The sequence below is a fragment of the Rhinolophus ferrumequinum genome, chromosome 23 (genome assembly GCF_004115265.2).
Source record: "Rhinolophus ferrumequinum isolate MPI-CBG mRhiFer1 chromosome 23, mRhiFer1_v1.p, whole genome shotgun sequence".
In the NCBI taxonomy this organism is placed as follows: Eukaryota; Metazoa; Chordata; class Mammalia; order Chiroptera; family Rhinolophidae; genus Rhinolophus; species Rhinolophus ferrumequinum.
The window spans coordinates 15,766,528-15,787,938 of record NC_046306.1 but is presented as its reverse complement, the minus strand read 5'-3'; the positions used below and the strand labels follow the sequence as shown (position 1 = coordinate 15,787,938).

The 21,411-nt window shown below is 44.3% G+C and overlaps 1 long non-coding RNA gene across 2 annotated transcripts; it reads right to left on the bottom strand.

The window, feature by feature from the left end:
* Positions 1-619: 619 nt before the first annotated feature.
* LOC117015680 (uncharacterized) lies at positions 620-20,408 on the bottom strand. Of its 2 annotated transcripts, XR_004421774.1 has the most exons (4): positions 20,336-20,408; positions 16,689-17,006; positions 1,505-2,365; positions 620-1,396 (listed from the first exon to the last, which is right to left on the bottom strand). It is a non-coding gene; the product is annotated as an uncharacterized LOC117015680 (long non-coding RNA). The 2 variants fall into 2 exon arrangements; XR_004421773.1 differs by having other exon boundaries at positions 620-2,365.
* Positions 20,409-21,411: the final 1,003 nt, after the last annotated feature.

Below are 21,411 nucleotides of genomic sequence, written 5' to 3'. Positions count from 1 at the left end.
TGGCCCTAGCATGCTGTCTCTGGCCTGGCTTCCAGCCCCTGGCACCCCACTCCCTGGTCAGGATAAACCAACCTATATGGAAGGGTGAGCAGGAACAAGACATGACCTGGAAAGCCTGCCTGAAGCCTGAGGTCTAAAGCCTGAGGTCCGAAGCCTAAGGTCTGATAGATTCCTAGCTCCACACTCATGATTACCTGCACAACCTCTTCATTGCGTGCATGGCGATTATAATTCCATGACATATGTGCTTGTGTGACCTTTTAATGTCCTTCTACCCTCCTAACCTGGAAGCCCCATAAGAGAAGAGGCCATGTTCACTCCTGTAACCTTTGCATTGAGCACAGTGCCCAGCACATAGTAGGTGCTCAGAAAAATATCTGGAATAAGTAAAAGAATAAGTGACCGTCTTCCCAGAAGAGACCTCAAAACACCTGTAAATTGCTTTACAATTTACAAGGCACGTTCCACCGTGATCTCATTTCATTCTCCCCACCAACCTACAGTAGGTACTGTTATTACCCCCACGTTACAGTGTATTCATTTCCTATCACTGCAGTAGCGAATTACCACAAAATTAGTGATTAAGACAACACAGCTTTATTATCTTACAGTTCTGGAGGTCAGAAATCCAACACGGGTCCCACAGGCTAAAATCAAGGTGTCGGCAGGGCTGGTTCCTTCCGGGGGCTCTTGTGGAGTATCTGTCTCCTTGCCTTGTCCGGCTTCTAGAGGCTGCCCGCGTTCCTTGGCTCATGGCCCTGGTCTCCATCTTCAAAGCCGGCAATGCCCCATGGCTCTGACTGACGCCAGGAAGGGTTCTCTGCTTTTAAGGCCGTGTGATTAGGTTGGGCCCAGGGTAATCTCCCCGTCTCAAGTTCTGCAACCTTAATCACATCTGCAAAGCCCTTTTTTCCACGGGAGGTAACATACTCACAGGTTCCGGGGATTAGGACGTGGACATCTTTTGGGGATTGCGGGGTGGAGGACACAGAGGGTGCTAACGCACCTAGCACAGACAGATTCAAAACCAGGTGAATTCACTTCTACTCCCCCCGCCCCCGCCAGATTGTGACTGGTGAAGGGAATTCAAACCCAAATCTTTCAGGCTGCAGAAACTGAGCTCCTTCTCTCCTCGTTGCTAGTGTAAATGCCCCGGGGGTCTCTGGACCCCTTTTCAGGAACCAGAAGGGCAGGACACACCAGCCCAGCCCCCTTAGAGTAAATATAGGCTTTATTTGTTAAAGTCATGCTTGTCTAAGCAGTGGAAGCATGTGGAAAAACTTTCTAATTCCCCTTATGGTCATCGTTTTAACATAAATACATTTTTTCCAACTAGGGGGAGAAAGGATTAACTCACCTCATTGACTTGAGTGGAGAGAGGGCACGGCGCTCCTGTCTGCAATTAAACAAATAGCCAGCAGGTGGCGCGGCAGGCTCACAGCTGGCTTCTCAGCCGCCTGGACCACCCCTTTTATGGGGGTGCGGGGGTAGAAGCGGTCTTTACCTTCTTCTCTTCTCCAAATCCTGCTCTAGGAGGAAATGCCCAGAGGGGTCCCAGTAGGGCAAGGCAAGAGCATAAAGTCCAAGGGTCACTCAGCCACAGGGCAGTCGGTTTGGGGGCCTACACCACCTCAGGCCCCATCCTCTGAGCCTGGCACAAGGACCAGAAGTCAAACCTGCATGAGTTACATGAGACGGTCAGACAGGGTTGCAGGGCAGCAGAAGGGAGGAGCAGCTCGTTTACAGGACGCTTACGATGGCCAGGAACCTTACACACATTTACACACACTGAGTATTTCTTATCTTCCCTATGGCCCAGGATGGGTCCTGGCATCAAAAATAGTGAACTGGCTGGGGAGATAGTAGCAATGCATCATTTTTTTAAATCTCTTCCAATTCCCACATAAAAATAAACAGGGAAAACTGGCAAAAAGGAAAACTCACAGACAACATTAGCTTTAAAAATTAGCCAACCTGGGTATCCTCATGAACACCGAAATGGGGGGAGGGGCGCACAACCCGCGGTAGCCATCTGCATGTCATCAGATGGCCTGGGACCCCCCGACCCAGGCTGTTCTCAGTTTGGCCTCTGGCCTTTGACGCCCCACCACCAGCCAGCATAGGGAAGCAATGGGGTGTGTGATGGACCTGAGAAGAGAAAAACAGCCAGGAAGTACTCACCGGAACATGTGGAGGGACAATTTGAGAACAGCAACTGAAACTGGGAGGGGTCTTGCCCAGTCCCATAGTAGTCAGGTTGAGTCCTAGGGAATGACAGAGGGACTGGAGCACTCCTGCCGAGCAGACAGCCAACAAACTCTCAACAGTGACCTGCTGGGGTTCCCTTCCAGGACAGCCTCCCCTGCTGAGGAGAAATTGCTTGGAGCAGGATCAAAATGGAGGAGGATGGAGGAGGATCGGTCAAGACAATCAGGACAAAGGAAGAGAAAGATCCGGATCAAAGGAGCAGAAGGAGATGAAGCTGAAATGTTCAGAACCCAGGCCACCATATTTGTGTAAACCACAAGAAAACAAGGAGGTGGGGAGAGCTCATGAAGTTCGACATGGCTTTCTGAACATAGCCTTCAAGTTCATAGGAAAATGAACTTCACAGAAAAACGAGCAATAGAGAAGTCTTGAGGTCAAATACCACAGAAAGTTAACTTAAGCAAAAGCAGAATTAGGAGCGAAATAACATCCCTACAAAGAGTAATACTATGCCAGAACGGGTCGAAACCAAAACCTTCGACTTCAAAATGACCTAAAAGACATTTTTCAATTATGGAAGATGTGAAGAAAAAACCCCCATAAATCGGAATTCAAAAATCTTATAAATGAGGTGACAGAACTCGGGAAAGAATTAGAAATACAAGAAAAAATCATTTTAGAAATGAAAGCTAAAATAGAAGGAACACAGAGCAAATTAACCCAACCTTACGTAATGCCTTAAGAGACAAAGGGGAAAATATTTTAAATCAACAAGAAATGAAGAGATTTTTTAATATTCTAGAGAAAATGACAAATGTTGAAATTAGGCAAAGGAGTTCCAATATATTATACAAATGATGAGTCCCTGGAAAGAAAACCAAAGCAAGAGAACAGAACAAATACTAAAAACTATAATTCAAGAAACTTTACTGAAATTTTTATGAATTGAAATTACATATTGAAGGTTTATACTGCATACCTGAAAATATCAACAAAGAATAATCATAAGTATTCAAGACATTTTTTTAAATTTATTTTTAATTTATTGGGGTGACAATTATTAGTAGAATTACATAGATTTCAGTTGTGCAATTCTGTATCACATCATCCATAAATCAAGACATTTTAATACAATTACTGGACTTCATAGAAAAGGGGGAAAAATCCTTCAGTCATCAAAGCAAATAATAACAATAATAACTAGCATAAGGAAACATAAATTATCAAGTTTTTCAAGAGTTATGCCTTATGTCAGAAAAAAGAAATTGAGTATAGTTAAGATATTCAAGAAAGGAAAATGTAAGTTAATAATTTCATGCCCAGCAACACGGACTTTTAAGTATAATGGGCTTAGACAAATTTTTAACAGGATAGAACTCAGGAAATATTGTTCTGATGAGCCTTATCTGAAGAATCTATTAGAGACCAAGTATCAGACAACCAAAATGACTAGAAAGACCAAAAAAAAAAAAAATGGACTGGTAGTGAACATTAAATATATAATTACTGTTAACAACTGATGCAAAATGGGGATTGAAAGGAGATAGTATAGCATGTAACAGCTATATGTTCTGACAATGTATTTACAAGACCACTAATAAAATATGAAGAATGGGAAGGCATATGTCAAGAAGAAAAGGTTTTTAACTGTTCCCAGTAATTAGGTTGTTGGTGGTATTTCTGCCATCATTTTGAGACTGTTGTGTGTTTAATTAGAATATGAGATATTCTAATTCTATCATCTCCTATATCGTTGAGAACCCATACAGAAGGAAGGAGAGATGTAATACAAAACAGATTAAGTAAAAATCCTAAATGTGAATTAAAATTATCAGCATGAACTCAGGGTGCTATCTGTTTGGTTTCTGGCTGAGGGTGTGTGCATGTGTGATCAAAGATGTTTCTTTGTAACCAAAAAGTAGCAAAGGCTATCCCTAGCACCCAGACCGGGGTCATGAAATACCATTTCCCACTTCAAGAAAAAAAAAAGGCTTTCTTGGAGAAAAGGCTGATTCTAGGTCTGGAGCAGAAAATGTACAAGACGAATGTGGTACATCTTGTCAGACAGAGAGTAAGGCCGTTTGCAGAGACCACTACAGTTATAGCAAAAGGACTTGAGCCAACTTGAAGAGGCCCTCACCGGCATGGGATAAGGGAATGGGACAATTGGCCTTCCAAAAGAATAATACTTGTAATTGATTGTAACCCATGAAATATGTTTAAACCCTAGAGTCCAGAACGATATTGAAAAGAAATTAATTGCTCCCCTGTGGAGGAGGACAAAGAACCGATTCATTCTCTTGAAAACTGTTCAAATAGAGAGGAAGAATCAAGCATGTATCTTGCCTTTCCTGTACGGACTGTACCACCGAGTAACAAAGAGTCAATGAGGAGAAGCGTCTCTTTCTAAAAGGCCCTTTCCAACTGGTAAATGAAAAAGAAAGGCTAGGGTAGGAATGTGGCCACTAGCAACCCCCCCATGAATTAATGGACTAATTGACAATGAACATCAACCTCTGCTAAGACAGAAAGAGGGACCCTTCTCCCCCCTCCCACGTCATTAAGTGCCACCAGATGAAAGAACACAAGGCTGAGAATCTAGCCAGAGGAATAAACCCTACGTCTGATCAAGCCTCTGGGTCTAGCTGCCAACTTGCAGGAAGCACGGAGCACAGAGGATCACGTTCAACTTCACAGTAAGGATGAATGAAGTCAGCAAAACCCAGACCAGGGAACTCTACGGGGCTAATGGTTGGGTCCTTTAAAAAATAGCTTGTAAGGCAAAAAAAGGGTAGAAGGAGACCTATTAATTAAAGTGGCTTTGAAGAGGTATCTCTCTCTTTTTTTTTTTAATGGGCAAGTCTAAACCACAGTGTCCAGGTGATAAAACAGAATATTGTAAGAAAGTATGACAAAGTCAGACTACTAGTTAATTGCAGGGGCAGTGAGAGGCTCAGATTGGAAAGCGGCAGCTGCAGAGAGTTGGAGAGGTGGGTGTTGCGAATTCTGTTCTATTCACTTGGGTAGTGGATACAGAGATGTTTGCCTTAAGATAACTCATTAAAACACGAATTTTTTGGTGTGGTTTTCTGTGTCTGTTTACTTCATGATTTTTTTAAAAAAAGGTTTAAAAAAATGAAAGACTGAAATGACTGAATGAATGAACCATCTATAGGTCTCACTGGTCTCTTTCGATGAATGACGAAGGGAAAACTCAGAGAGGAAAGCAGTGTGCCCAAGGCCACACAGCTGCTAAGCAGCCCAGTTGAGCTCGAAACCCCATTGATGTTCATCTATTCATTTGACACCTGTTGGTTACCTGTCTGTAACAAACAGCTACTGACATCTGCTGAATTGATTGCACATAGCTAAGTTAAAACAGCCTGCCTTCAGATCCACCTGCCCTGCCAGGGTATGGGGGCGGAAGCATGTGTAAGGGGTATTTGCTGGTCTTGGTACCTAGCTGGGTATAGCTACAGCACGTCCTTGCACAAGGGCAGGGCCAAGTGGTGCTCTCAGAAGCTGCACCCACGCTTTCTCACCCAAGACTCTGGACATGAAGTTTCACTTCTGTTTCTCAACACCTCCTAGATTATTCTTCCCCTGGAGAGGAGGGAGGCTCTGGGAAAGGGTCCTGACCTGAAACTAAGAGGTCAGCTTGACCCCCCTCCCCACCAACCTTGCTACCCCACCTGGGGAGGAGGTCACCAACGAGTGGGGCAGACGGGGACAAGATGAAACCATGCTATCCTATCTGCTCTGCAGGCTGGAGCCCCTCCCTTATCTGCCTTGGTCTCTGATTGGTCTGCCTTGGGCCCAGCATTTGGCATTCAGTCTCAGAAAGCAGGAGCACAATAGGTGTTTGTTGAGTGAATGGATTTGATATAACCCTTTTGATCTATTTCACACAAAGTCCTATAACATGGGAGCTACATTAATGCCTACCCCTAAGGGTCATTGGGAAGATGGAACCGCTTAATGAATGTAAAATCTTTAGACTAGTGTCCGGCACATAGTGAGTCCTCAGTGAGTTACTCCTGTAAACTGAGAGAAGTTTGTCCAACTTCTTGGAGACCCAGTCAATGTAGAATTAGGGGTCAGTATGGGGCCACAGTCAGAGGACAGGGGGGCAGAGAGAGTTAGTTTAGTATGAGGTTAGTATTAGAGGATCGGTTTGTGGTCAGCTTGCAGTTAGCTTTTAAAATTAACTATCTTAAAACAAGGTGGGCAGGGGATGGCCCGTTAGCTCAGCTGGTTAGAGCACGGCGCTCATAACACCAAGGTTGCCGGTTCAATCCCCACATGGACCATCGTGAGCTGCACCCTCCTTAAAAAAAGTATCTCTTTGCTTCCTTATCCCCGCATTATTCCAGAAGGACTCAAGGCAGCTCTCAGGAACACCGATGGCGGTATTACATGACTCTGCTGCCTGTCCTGCTATCTTCTCCTCTGACTTTGACCCTGCCTCCTTCTTATCAAGATACTGTCATTCCATTGTCCAGATAATCCAGGATAATCTTCTCAAGAACCTTACTGTAATCACATCTAGAAAGTGCCTTTTGCATGTGAGGTAAAATATTCACAGGTTCCAAGGATTAAGAGACTGATATCCTTGGGAGACCATATTCTGCCGAGTTGGGGGCGAGGGGAGGCGCTAGTGTCCCAGACTCCGAGGAGGCTGTGACTCCCCCGCCCGCTGCTCTACCAGGAGGGCAACTTTGGAACCAGGAAAATAGCCCTGCTTCTCAGTTCAAAGAAATGTTGGTAGAATGTCCTATCAGAAAAGAAAGTAAAGAAGTAACACATGCCTTTCGATCCTTTTAGAGTTTGGACAAGACATTATGCTCACCTCCCAATGTGGTCCCACTGTTCACCTGGGATACCTGTCAAGGGGCGGTGGCCAGTATCAAGATTTGCCTGATACGAGGGGAAATCCAGTCCAGGAAAGACTTCGCCACACTTCCTTGCTCCCTTGTGATTAGAAAGACCATTTCTTTACAATTGAGATGGCCCAAAGAAGCAATAGCCATTTGGGGAAGCTGCCTTCCAGCTCTGCAGAAAATATTAAACAGACCTAAACACAAAAAGCACTGGGATCCCCAGAGTTCCAAATTCATGGCCTCCATCTGACTTTCTGGCTCTGGGTCTGGACTTCCGGCCACGGAGGCAAGGACAAGGCATAGGTACTCAGGAAACCCTCCGGAACGTGGAAGCCACCACAGCTGGAAAGCACTCAAGCATCCCTTTGGTAAAAATGATTCTTTTCGCTGAAAGTCATAAATTGCCTCTTGTTTAAGTGACAGGTTGATTGTTTGTTGCCTTTGCTTGCAGGAGACACACACATAGGGAACTGTCAACCCCCACAGTCTAAAGGGGAAGTCAGTCAAATCCCAAGATCAGAACCGGATCTGTTAATCACAGGGCAGGAGTGTGGAGAGGAGGCCTGGTTGGGGGATGGAGACCCTATTAGGGACCCCACAAACCTACGGTGAGAGCTGGGGCTACAGGTTACAATCAAATGCTGCCCTGTCTCCACCTGACGCCTTTGCACTTCTCTGCTCCGAACAGACTGAGCTCATGCCTGCGTTTAACTCTCAAAGGCAACCCTGTTACTGTCATTTCCACGTTCCTGAGGTGGCCACCTCACTGCATCCTTCAAAAACTGACATATCAAGAGTAAAAGGTTGGAAAAAAAAAATAACAGGAAGGTGAAGAGAGAGGGACAAAAGAGAAATGGGAGAAGGCACGCTAAGAGCAACCAGGGGGAATGTTAGTGCAGACAACACAGCTTATAGAGTCCTAGGCACAGGGAAAGCATGGGCCACAGATCTGATTCTGAGCTTTCTAGCAACAGCTGTGACAAGGGAAACAATTCCACCACATAATTAATAAGGCCTGTCAGCTAAGAGAAACACCTTTTCCCGCCCAGGAAAAGGGCTATTCCTATTACGTATTAAGATGTGGAAGAAATGTATTCAGGAGTTCTGGTACAGAGACCACTATGGAGAGAATGAAGGAACACGGTCCTCAGTAAGATTCTAACAGCAAATCCGGCAATTGGTTTCCTAGGTCTGTTTCTTATCCTTCTCGACGAAAGCCCACAATATGATGCTTAAGCCCAGTTTAGTAAAAACAGTTCCTCCCTGGTGCATCCTCCAAGGTTAAGTGCTACAAAATTCCTGCTTGGAGAAGGGTTACTAAAAATAAGCCGTTAAATGATCAATGAGGTCCTTTATGAGTTTGAGAGATGTATAAAATTTTGTCACCGTGCTTCCTGCAACGTTGGCAGCTGGATCCAGAGACTTGATCAGAGTTGGGCTCGATCCGCTCAGCTAGACCAGGGGTGTCCAAACTGCAGCCCGTGGGCCAACTGCGGCCCGTGATTGTTAATTGGCCGGCAGCAAATTCCAAAAATATATTTAGTTTACTTAAATAAACCAGGTGAGGCAATACGTACTTCACCTCGAGTGAGTGGCCCGACTGTATGTGTATTTCACTGCATATGGCCCTTGGTGAAAAACGTTGAAAAAAGTTTGGACACCCTTGAGTTAGACTCTTGATGAGCTTGTGAAACACTAGACACCAATGAGTATGAACTGTCAACAACTGTACATGGAAATATGGATGAATTTCACCAATGCAATGTTGAGCCAAAGAAACCAGACCCAAAACAGTATGCACTGTGTGATTTCAAATGTGTCGAAGTATAAAAACACAAAACTAATACATGCTGCTAGAGGTCAGGACAGCAGCTAACCTTGAGAGGTCACGACCATGAGGAAGTGTGAGGGCTTCTGGGATCCTGGCAATGAGTGTTGATGACACGAATGGGTCAGGTTGTGAGAATTCTTGTGATATGGGCACTTTTCTCAGTGTATGTTACACTTCAATAGCAAGTTTTTTTTAAGTGGTATTGGGTCATAATACAAATTTTAAATTAGGGGATCTGTCTGGGGGGACAGGGCCTCCGTCTGTGACCAGAGTTAGAGCTCTTTCTAAGGCTGGAATCTGGGCTCAGCAGGGAAAAGATTCAGTGTGGATGCAGGGTCAAGACCCATCTGTGCCCGGATCCTGGGCTCAGTCGCTCCGTGTCTTCAGCTTGACCGTTGCCATTCCAGGGTCTGACCACTTGATGTCCCTACTCGATAAATTGCTGAGTGAGGAGCTGGTTGGATAAACCTACCTACATCTGTGAATGGCCCTGAGCTGGGACCCGGTGGAGATCACAGCTCAGGAAAAGACGGGGAAATGGCAGAGAGTGAATCGAGGGGAGCAGAGCTGACCCTTCTGGGACTGGGGTTCAGGCCCCGTGGAACAGTGGGCAGCACAGGGGACCACAGAGGCAAGGCTGGCTCAGAAGCCCCCAGCTTTGCCCCTATCTCAGTCAGCATTATCTCATTCATTCATTCACTGTTTAATAAGCTCCTGCTCTGGGCCAGGCGCTGAGGATTCAAAGACGGCAAATGGGCCACCGTCCCTGTCTTCACAGAGCTTGTGTCATACTCACACCTCCTCGCTCTTTTTCCGGCCTTTCTGAGCCCATCTCCTTGCCCAGAATCCACAGCGCCCTCCAAGCCCAGAAGAACCTCCATCATTAGAATCACCTCCCAACCAGCCCCTCTGCCAGGAACCCCCTTTTCTTATGTGTTGTCTGTTCTTCCCAGTAGGATGAATGTCCAAAGGGCAGGGGCCTCACCTGTCTTCTAGGTCCTGGATTTCTCAGGGTCTGGCCCAGAGTAGATGACCAATAAATATTTGTGGAGTGGCAATGGAATAGCAGTGAGATGGTCACACCCTCACCGCAGAACCAGGCATAAGCGAGCAGGGGTTCTTTTGGGTTTGGGGCACCAGACTCCCCAGACCTTGCAATTCTGGAGGAAGCGTCTGACAGTGTGGGTGGCTGTCACCTGAGTAGTTTCGGCTGGGAGGGCTGCAGAAGAACTTGCTGTTAGCTCAGCAGACGGACCTGAGGGCAGTTCCACTTCCCCTTTTTCAAAAGTTAAAAAGATGGGGGAGGGAAGGGGCAGGCTTCCACACCACACGACAGGCCCAGGGACCTGGCTAGAGGAACAGCAAGATGAGGCAGCAGAGATTAAGTAGGAACCAGCTAGGGGGTGGCCTGTCTGCCTCTACCTTTAGGCAGCCTACCAGCCACCTCCATCCAGCCTTGGCAGATAATGAAGGGCAAATAGACCAGCTGGGTTGGGGCCTGCTAGTATCCTGGTAAAGAGACGTGGGCATAACTTTGGGGAAAAGAGGCTGAAGGGAAGGGGATGGAGAGCTGGAACTGCAGGCAGGTACTCCCTGGAGAAGGGAGAAGGGACTGAGAGCCTGAGACTACGACGTGGATGGCCACATGGATGCAGGCAGCTCTCTTGGACCTTCAGAGGACAAGTTTTATCCCATTTCCTTGGGTACCAGAGATGGAGGGACCAGGATGGGGCCTCTAGCCCCAGGGTTTACATCCTACTGCCCTAGGCACGTCTGATCCATGTTCTACATACGCTATTCCCTGGGGGTTAGAGCAGACCAGCCCTATCCACTAGAATTTTCTGCAATGATGACAATGTTCTATAGCTAGGTTTTCCCATATGATAGCCATTAGCCACACAGGTCAGTAGCTCCCATAGTGGACAGCACAGCTCTAGACTCGTGTGTAAAATGTGCAAAGCCACCTCCCCTCCTTCCATTCTCTTATGTTCTACTCTTCTACTCATGCCTCAAGCGATCAGCCAAAAATTATGCCATCATGGGTGTGAATTTCACAGGCTATAAGCTCATGTAAAACGAATATATAAAACACTTAATGTTTCTAAAACTGAGTGTAACGCCCATCCTGCTTAGTGACAGAGATTTACTCTAAATAAATTCAGGTCCATGGCGGTCAACTGAGGGTTTTCTCTCTCCTTTTTTCTCAGAGTACCTCTAATTCTCAGGGCAGGTCAGAGTATGTAGGTGTCACCCAAGCATTGGGAGGGCGGACATTTGGCTCCTGAGGGGCCACTTCCATGCTGGCATCCAGCTGTTAGTCCATATGCTATTCATTCAATCTCTTCTTTAATCTCCAAACTTCACCTCTGGGTTCTACTATTCCTACCACTCCTGCAGGGGCAGGTACAGACGCCCTTCTTAAAGACCCATCTCGTCATCTAACTCTACTGCCCCCACTTGCCACATACTCCCACACTCCCTTCCCTTGTTAACATTTATTGACCATCTCCTTAGTACCAGGCATCTTCTAAGCACTTGAAAATCATTAGCCCATTTAGTCCTCCCAACAACTCCCTGACGTAAATACTGTTATTATTCTCATGTTTCAAATGAGAAACTGAAGCATAGAGAGGTAGTGTAAACAAGCTCACACAGAAAGCTAGGACTTCAAACACCAATATTAGATATGCATCATGGCGCAATACTCGGTCTAGGAATCGATCCCCAAAATATGCTGGCAAAAGTCTGAGAGTTTATGCACAAGATCATTTGTTATAGCACTCTTTGTAATAGCAGATGGATACAAACTACCCAAATGTCCGTCAACAGGGGATTAAGTGACTAAGTCATGGTACATTTATACAATGGAGTACTATGCAGCTGTAAAAAGGAATGAGAGCTCTATACACGGTCATAGAGTGAACTTCAGAATATATTGTTAAATGAAAGAAGTGTATATAGTATGCTACCACTTATATAAGGAAAAGGGGATATAAATGCTATAAATATACATATATGCTTATATGTTTTAATTTGAAAAACAAAAAAAGCTTTTTAAATAAATGAATACCTATGCAGAGGGAGAGACTAGAGTGGAGGGCACAGATATAGAAGTTAGATTAACCTGAATATACTTTATTTTGAAGATTTGGCTGTGGGATGGTTTTAAAGTTCTACATAATTATTAAAGAAACATTTAATTTTAAATAAAGTAATCCCTAAAACTTGGAAGTGAAATGAAACAGATGTATCAAACTATGAATTAAATTGAGAGTGTAAACACTCAGGGAATAATTATTTCAAATGACGTTAGATACAGTCATTTGATTGTACGTTCCCATCAGGATATACTCAAAGAACAAGAACTGCAAAAAAAAAAAAAAAAGGCGTTTAATCTTAAAACATTTGGTAATCACATTATTAGTAAAATCTGTTATTTTTACCTATCACAAGATAAAGCAAATAAATCGAATGTTATTGCCATGAGAAACCAAGACTCTTGGCCTAAAGAAAAGAAATACAAATACAAAATAGAAGAAGTCGAGTAAAAACTCTGCAAGAGTGTAAAGTCAAGACCTCTTGAAAATTCTGATTTCTACCCACTGAAGAGGTCTAGAAACAATTACCAATGCAATAGCTATGAGCATACACCACTAGAGAAAAGATTGTGAAAGATCTAAATACCATTTCCCACGAAAGGATCAGGGCTCCTTAGAGAGTGGCTGATTCAAGATCTGGAGCAAAAAAAAAATGTACAAGATGAACTTGGAACATCTTGCCATTTCCGAAAGTAAGGAAGGTACAGAGTCATGTCAAAAGGGCTCAGAATCTGGGCCGGTCCAGTGGCTCAGGCGGTTGGAGCTCAATGCTCCTAACTCCGAAGGCTGCTGGTTCGATTCCCACATGGGCCAGTGGGCTCTCAACCACAAGGTTGCCAGTTCAATTCGTCAAGTCCCGCAAGGGACGGTGGGCTGCATCCCCTGCAACTAGCAACGGCAACTGGACCTGGAGCTGAGCTGCACCTTCCACAACTAAGACTGAAAGGACAACAACTTGACTTGGAAAAAAGTCCTGGAAATACACACTGTTCCCCAATAAAGTCCTGTCCCCCTTCCCCAATAAAATCTTAAAAAAAAAAAAAAAAAAAGGGCTCAGAATCCAATTTGAAGATGAGACAATTTGAGTATCAATAAGGCTTAAAAATCAAGCAGATTTAAAATCCATAAGTTTATCATGATATTCGAAAGAAAGAAAGAAAGAAAGAAAGAAAGAAAGAAAGAAAGAAAGAAAGAAAGAAAGAAAGAAAGAAAGAAAGAAAGAAAGAAAGAAAAGGAAAACCTCAATGGATTCCCTTTGAACATGTCAGGGAACCGACTCATCATTTTGAAAATTGCTAAATAAAGGGAAAGGATTAACCTTTTTTTCTACTTTTCCTATATGAACTGAATCTCTTAAGCAAATAATTGGTTAGAGAACGTTTCTCTTGACAGGAGTACTTCTACTAGTAAATGAAATGATTTTTTAAAAACTCAGAATTTCACATTTTGTGTTTTGCAACCTTTAACAAAACAATAAATTTAGGCCACAATTATCAATGTCTAGGAATTTCATAGAGAGACAAATATACATGATATGCCTCCTGGTAGATATATGAAGTCACCTGTGAAGTAATCTTGCTAAAAAACGCATTTAACCTGACTATTAAGATATGAGTCACATGAAATAAAAGGATCAGGGAATATGTTACATGACACCACAGGGATACAGTCAGCAAAATCCAGAAGATGGGAACTCCTATAAGACAGATACTTCATTTCTTCAATAAATAAATTGAAAACAGAGAAAGGGAGACTGTCTCCAAGTCCTGTCTATTCCAGCTCCCACGCTTAGAAAAAGAGAGATACAGAGGGAAAACCTATAGATTAAAAAAGACTTATGAGACATATTAGTCAGTGCAATGTATGGATTTTGTTTGGATCTTGATTCAAACAAACACATTATACGTTTTTAAATTATGCAAAAAGTATGTGAACACTGACTGGATGTTTGATAATATTAAGAATTTGTTGTTAATTTTTTTACATGTCATGCTGGTATTGTGGTTACACGGTTAAAGTTCTTATCGTTTAGAGAGACATAAGGAAATGTTTACAGATGAAATGATATGATGTCCGATATTTGCATCAAAATAATCCAATAGAGGAGGGAGGTCAGTGGGGCACACAATGAAATAAGTTTATCCATACGTCAGTAACTGTGAAAGCTACATGATGGGTACGTGCAGGTTCATTATATCATTCTTTATTTTTGTATATACTTAAAAATTTCCATAATAAAAAGTTGTAAGGAAAAAAATTAACATTATTTCTATTCTTTCTGCATTTCTGCTGTAAAAACCACCCCCAAAGCCAAAGGTACTAGTCTGAACCTGAGAAAGGTGATGGGATAAAAGTCTTTGTACAAGAAAAAGAAATACACTGCTTAATACTTCAAACTATTTTCTAAATCTGGGGTGACATTCACATAGTATAAAATGTACCATTTTAAAGTACACAATTCAGTGGCATTTAGTACACTCACAAGGTGGTACAACCACCACCTCTGTCAGGTTCCAAAACATTTTTATTTCCCCAAAAGGAAAATCCATACTCGTTAAGAAGTCACTCTTCATTCCCTCACCTCCTCAGCCCCTGGCAACAACCTATCTGCTTTCTGTCGCCATGGATTTACCTATTCTGGATATTTCATATAAATGGAATCATGCAATTACGTGGCCTTTTATTTCAAACTACGTCCAACCACACATTTACTGAGTTCTATTATGTTAACAGGCACTAGGCTAGCTAAGTGCTCGAGGTAAGACGGTGAAGAAGACAGATGTGATCACTGCCTTCATGGGGCTTATGAGACAGCAATTATGCAAATAAATACAAACAACTATCTAATTACAAAGGTGCAAATGCTGCAGAGGTGAAGAACACAATCGACGGGGAAGGTAAAATAAAACGGGGTCTGATCTAGTCTGGGGAGTGAGAGAAGGCTTCTCTGAAGAGGTGCTATTTAAACTGAGCCTTAAAGAATGACTGGAGGTTAAGCCACAGAACAAAGGAAAAACCAACTTTCTTGGCCAGGTTGTGGGGTAGGGACAGTGGAAGATCTAATCAGAGGAGTCATGAAACTTGATTTGTTTTTGTTGTATTTTTATTGACTAAAGTCCATAGTTTACATAAGAGTTCACTCTTTGTGTTGCACAGTTCAGTGGGTTTTGGTATATGTACAATGACGTGAATTCACCATCAGAGTGTCATGCAGAATAGTTCCACTGCCCTAAAATGACCTTGTGCTTCACCTATTCATCTGCCCCCTGTACTCCTTGACTGCTGGCAATCTACTGATCTTTTTCCTGTCTCCTGTAGTGTTGCCTATTCCAGAATGTCATAAACTTGGAATCATACAGTATGTGGCCTCTTAAGACTGGTTTCTTTCACTTTAGCAATATGCATTTAAGGTTTTTCCATGTCTCTTCATAGCTTCTTATTTCCTAGCTTCATAGCTCATTTTTCGTGTGTGTATGTGTGTGGGGGGGGGGTTATAAAATATACATAACATAAATTTTACCATTTCTAAATGTACAGTTCAGTGGAATTAAGTATATTGACATTATTGTGCAACCATCACCGCCATCCATCTCCAAAACTTAGCTTATCCCTTTTTATCGCTGAATAATAGTCCATCGTACGGATGTACCAGTTTGTTTATCCATTCACTGCTTGAGGGATGATTTGCTTTTTTGTTTTGTTTTTAAACTTTTATTTATTTTAAGTGTGTTTTTCCAGGACTCGTCAGCTCCAAGTCAAGTAGTTGTTTCCATCTAGTTGCGGAGGGCGCAGCTCACAGTGGACCATGTAGGAATCGAACCAGCAACCTTGTTGTTAAAAGCACCGCGCTCTAACCAACTGAGCTAACTGGCCGCCCCAGAGATGATTTGTTTTTAAACAAGACCATCAGCTACCATGTGGAGGACTAATTGGAAGAGGGCTAAGAGAACAGGCAGGGAAGCTGGGGAGGTGGCTAATACTGTCAGCCATGCAAGAGGTAATAGCAGCTTCAACTGGGGTGATCTCAGGGCAGTGGAGAGAAGGAGGAAAATATGAGAGAATGAGTGGAATAGAACTGGCAAGACTTGAAGACAGATTAGATGTGAGTGTGGAGGGAGAGGGAGGAGTTAAGCATGAGGTCCAGCTTTGTAGCTTGGGTGACTGTGTACGTAGATATTGGTGTCGTCAACTGAGATGGAGAAATGAAAACAGAAGGAGAGGTCTAGGAGAAGACCACAAGTTCAGCTGTGGATCTGGTGTTTTGAGTTTGAAGTGTCTGAGAGACATCTAAGTGGAAATGTGAAGTGCCCCATGGAACATATGGATCTGGACCTCAGACCTCTTTCCCTTCCCTTACCAAACATTCCACCCACTGGCCTTAATTCTATTCCTGAACAGGCCAAGTTTTCTCCAGCCTCAGGGCCAAAACATTGCTGTTCCCTCTGCCTGGAACACTTTTCCCCCATTTGGCCACATAACTAACTCCTTCTTAACCTTCAGATCTCAGGTCAAATATCACCTAATCAGAGACTCCTTCCTCAGACCCAAGCTAAAGGCCACATAAAGGAGTGAGTTAGGGACCCACGTTGGTCAGATTTTGCTACAACAATACTGCATACAAAACAACTTCTAGAAACTCAGTGCTTAAAACAGCAAACATTCATTTCTTACCCAGAAGTCTGTGGGTCAGCTAGGGTTTATCAGGGCTCAACTGGGCTGGGCTGGGCAGGTGGGGCTCCAGGCTCCAGGTGGAGTGCAGGGCGGCTTCATGCATCTTCCATTCTGAATCCAGGCTGAAAGAGCCCCCCTGTTGGGTACTCGTGATTCTCAAGGCCAAGGACAGTTGCTCAAGAAGGGTAAATGGAAGCACTCGGTGTCTTGGAGCTGGCCTCTGTCATTTCCACACATATTCTTTTGGCCAAAGCAAGTCACATGGCTAAGTCCGATATCAACAAGTGAGGAAGTATATTCCTCCCATGGTGAGGAGGGCTAGGGGAAGTAAATATTTGCTGAACAAAATACAGTCTACCACAAGACCTAATCCTTTTTTTCCTAGGTGGCCATGTTTATTCAGTACTCCCCCCACACTCTTAGTAGATACCATCCTGTATAAATGAATGAACGAATGAATGAAGGAAGGAAGGAAGGAAAGTACCTTTCAAGGCAAGAAGATTCTGCTTTCTTCAAATAAGGAACCTGAGGCTCAGAGAAGGGAAGTGACTTGCTCAAGGACACAGAAACCACCTGTGGCAAGCCCAGCCTGTCTGATTCCTACGCACAGTGAGTGAGGTGGGGAAACGTTATTCTCTGGGCTGGGGTTGGGGGCGCTCTATCACCCATCCTGCCCTTTGTCTGAGGCTTAGCTGACACGCACATAATCAGGGGGCAAATGCACCAGAGGGTCTCTTTGGTGATTCAACCTCAGGTCTCCCTCCAAAGCCAAGTAGGACTTTGATTTCTCATTTCCAGGTCCCAGAACCCTGAATGTTAAGTGCGTGCAGAGCGAATGAGTCATTGGAACTATGGTGACTTTAATTGCTGATTAAGTGCTCCGTCAAATTCTGTGTCCCACCCCAAGTGTGCCCTCCCCTAAGGTACAGACAGTCATCTCTACTTCTGCCGTGTGAGGCACACTGTGGAGCTCAAAAACTAGGTCTAGGAGAAGTCTGGGAAGACACGCCTCAGAGAAACAGAGGCCCCTCTTTCGAAACAGGATTATTTAGGAATTCAACTCTGCTTTCTAGCTCTAGGTAACATTTCGAACCATTCACAATGAGCATAAGTTGCTTCTGTAATCAGAAAGGGAAAATCAGTCTGGAAATATTTTAAAGTTCATACTAGCATGCAAAAAACAATCACTTGCTAGTTAGTTGGGAAACTCCTGAAAATCATCTTGCTTCACAATCCTACTCCCACGTGTTGTTAGAAGCCTGTTTTCAGAAACACCGAGTTAATTCCCAATCATTCCTTCAGACAGCAAGCCTACCATCCGCCAAGAGCTAAGTGAGCCACCATGGTGACGAGTGACAAGCTGGGGAACAGGTGGTAATCAGAGTCAGTGAGGTCTGCATTCAAACCATAGCTGACATAGATGGAGCTGGCCCATGGGCCAGACACTGTGCTAAGTGTTCCACATGGATTAACACGTTTAATCCGCACAACAAGTTCATGTGGTAGGAGCTATAATTATCCTGTTTTACAGCTGTGGAAACTGAAGTGCAGAGAGACGAAGGAACTTGCCCAAGGTCACATACTAGCAGACGGTGGAACTGACATTTGATCCATCTTAGAGCCTGTGCTCTTGACCACTACCCCCCGGAACCCCCCACTAGGAATCTGCCCAAATTCCACAGGCAGGAAGTGGCAGAATCAGAATTCAAATCAAGCAAGGTTCATCAGCTTCCAAAGAATATGTTCCTAACGGATAAGATGTCCTTCTCCTTTCTGCCCCTCCCCACTTCTGGATCTGACACCAACACGCTGGTGACCTGGGTCACCGCTCTGAACCTCAGTTTCCATGGCTGAAAATGGGAAGAACATTGCTGACCCCAGGGAGCTGAGGAGGCTTGTGTGACAGGACAGTTCCTCCCACGGAACGTGGTAGGCACTCAGTTAGGATACATCTGTGCCCTTCCTGCTTTCCAGGAGTTCGGTGCAGGTGGCCAAGTGGACACGAGAACAGGCCCAGCCCATGAGCTCTATGTCATAGGGGTGGACTAGGTGCTGTAGGGGCAGAGGCTGGGCACAGGATGAAAAGTCAAGGGTTACTGTGTATCCAGAAAATTCAGCTGAGGGAACACTGGAATAAACAACCCCTGGAGGGTGGGGGGAGCTTGGTTCGTCATCTTTCCTGTTTTCCCAGACTGGCCTCATCCCAAAGCCTCTTCTTAATCTTGTCAGGATTTTGGCCCTCTGCCCCAGGAAGGAGCTGCCAGGAGACCCAGAGTGAGCCAAATCTTCAAGGAAGTGATGTTTTCTGTGGGTCTAGAGAAGGGAAGAGGCTTTCTGGGAGCGAGGACACGGCAAGGACACAACAAGAGGAGGGTTCAGCGGGCAGTCCCCTCCTTGAACCAGTGGAGAAACTGAGGCTTAGAATAGGCACGGTTTATTAATTTGCTGTTAGCAGGGTTGGGACAAGTGGCCTATAGCAGGTCCTCAAATAACTTCATTTCGTTCAGCATTGCTTGTTATAATGTTGATATCATAGGACTTTAACTCTTGTTTATATCATTCAGCATATGGTATATTGGTTTCATTATACGTCATTTCACCACCATTCCAAGAACCTATCAAAGATGTTAAGTGAGGACTTACTGTATACTCCTGCCTTCCAATCCAGAGTTTTCTCCACCACACAGTACCAAATGCTCACCCCCTTCCTACTCTAGGGCTACCCAGGTAGAGGGAGCTATCTTCACTCCCCCTTATCCACAACTTTTTCTAGCAACATCTCTACATCACTGCCCTGGAACGTTAGAAAACACTGGTGTGGGTACTGTAAAGATCTTGATGAGTTTGATCATGTAGGAAATGGAGATGATAGACCCTCTGAAACAAAAAGCCAAGATTCCCTGAGCACCTACTATGTGCCTACACAGGGCCAGGTATATTCCACACGCTACATCATCTAAGCAGCACACTAACTCTTAGAAGTAGATCACATTCCCCTTTTGCACATGAGGAACCTGGGGCTGATAGGAGAGATTTCTTGTCGACTCTAACTCCACCCCAAAGCTCTGTTCTGAGCTCCAGACCTGACTATCCACTTCATCTTGGGCATCCCCATTTGTATGCCCCACGTACTTCTCAAACTTACCTTGAATGATCCTAAACTTATCGCCTTCCCCTAACCATAGACCTCTGCTTTCCCATCACAGCTCACTGTTCAGCAACCAGGATATCAACCTTGACATGACCTTCTTGCCTGGTCCCATCTCCAAGTAGCAGCCGGGACCATGGATCCCACCTTCAACTCTCTTTCCCAGACACTGGATTTCCTTAATTCCAGGGCTTGTAACATAGTCTAGACTTTTATCATCTCACACCGAGAGACTCCCACAGCTTGTGAATAGGCCATTCTACCTCTAGCTTAGTCCCACACTCACCTATGCCCCACCCAAACGTCAGGGTAGTTTTTCTAAAATGCAAATCTTCCAAGTCTCACCCCATTGAAAATGCTTCAGTGGCTTCTTAATGCCCTCAGAAGAAACCACTTACCTGGGCTTACCGGGCCCCCCAAATCTTGGCCCTTGCTGCCCACTCTGGTCTCAGGTTGGGTCACTCCCTACTATCTATCCCGGACAGCCTGGGGTACTCACAGTTCTTCTTTGGCACATGCTATTGTCTCTGCCTTCCCCTGGCTAACTCCTTCTCATCTTCAGGTCTCAGCTTAGTCACCACTTCCTGACCACCCTCTGTTAAGCTTAGGAGCTATGAATTCCCACAGTTCCCCCCGCACTTCCTCCTCTGAGCTACCCGCCCCCTTCCTCTCACATGGCCCTGTGTAGGCTAACAAAGCTTTCACAACAGGCCTGGAATGTTGGAGCAACACGCAGCAGAGGAAACATAATGCATGCCACATGCGTAACTATAAATTTTGTTGTAGCCACATTTTAAAAAGGAAAAAGAAATACAATTTTAATCATGTATTTTAGCTCAGTATTTCAAAAATAGTATTATTTCGATATAGAGTTAATATAAAAATTATCAATATTTTGTTTTCCTCTTGTACTAAGGCTTCAAAGTCCGGTGTGTATTTTACATCTCAGTTTGGAATAACCACGTTTCAAGGACTCAGTATCACTATGTGCTAATGGCTACGAGATTGGACAGTGCAGCTTTGGAGGACGCTTGAAGCTAACTGGCCTGTGTCCTGTTCTGGGGGACATTGATTCTGAGAGTTATAGGTATTCTGTAGAAAAAAAGGATTCTAAGTCAAATAAGTCTTGTAAACATTGACAAAGTGAAACAGGGTTTTCATGCTTCAGAACCTCCCAGAGTCTTATCTGTGGTAATGTATGAGGAGATACTAGAAACTGACCACAGAGCTTGTAGCATTTTGCACAACTCATTTGAGCTCAGAGCTCTATTTTCATAAAGCATTGCTGGGGATTAGTATCCAGTGGTATGTTTCTTGGTAGATGCTGGTTTAGTTATATCCCTGACGTGGTCAATCCCGGTTCCCCACAGGAAGCACTGTGGGGTTCAGGGAGCCCACCACACGTGCATCTGAGCCTGCCAGAGAGGAAGCACCCAAAACCTGATTATTGAATTGACTGATTCTGGGAAGTTGCAGAGGGCAGGACTAGAATTAGTAAGTGAAAACTGAAGCAGATTTGAGCTCAAACAAGAAAGTTTTTTGGGGGGAGTGTGTGTGTGTGTGTGTGTGTGTGTG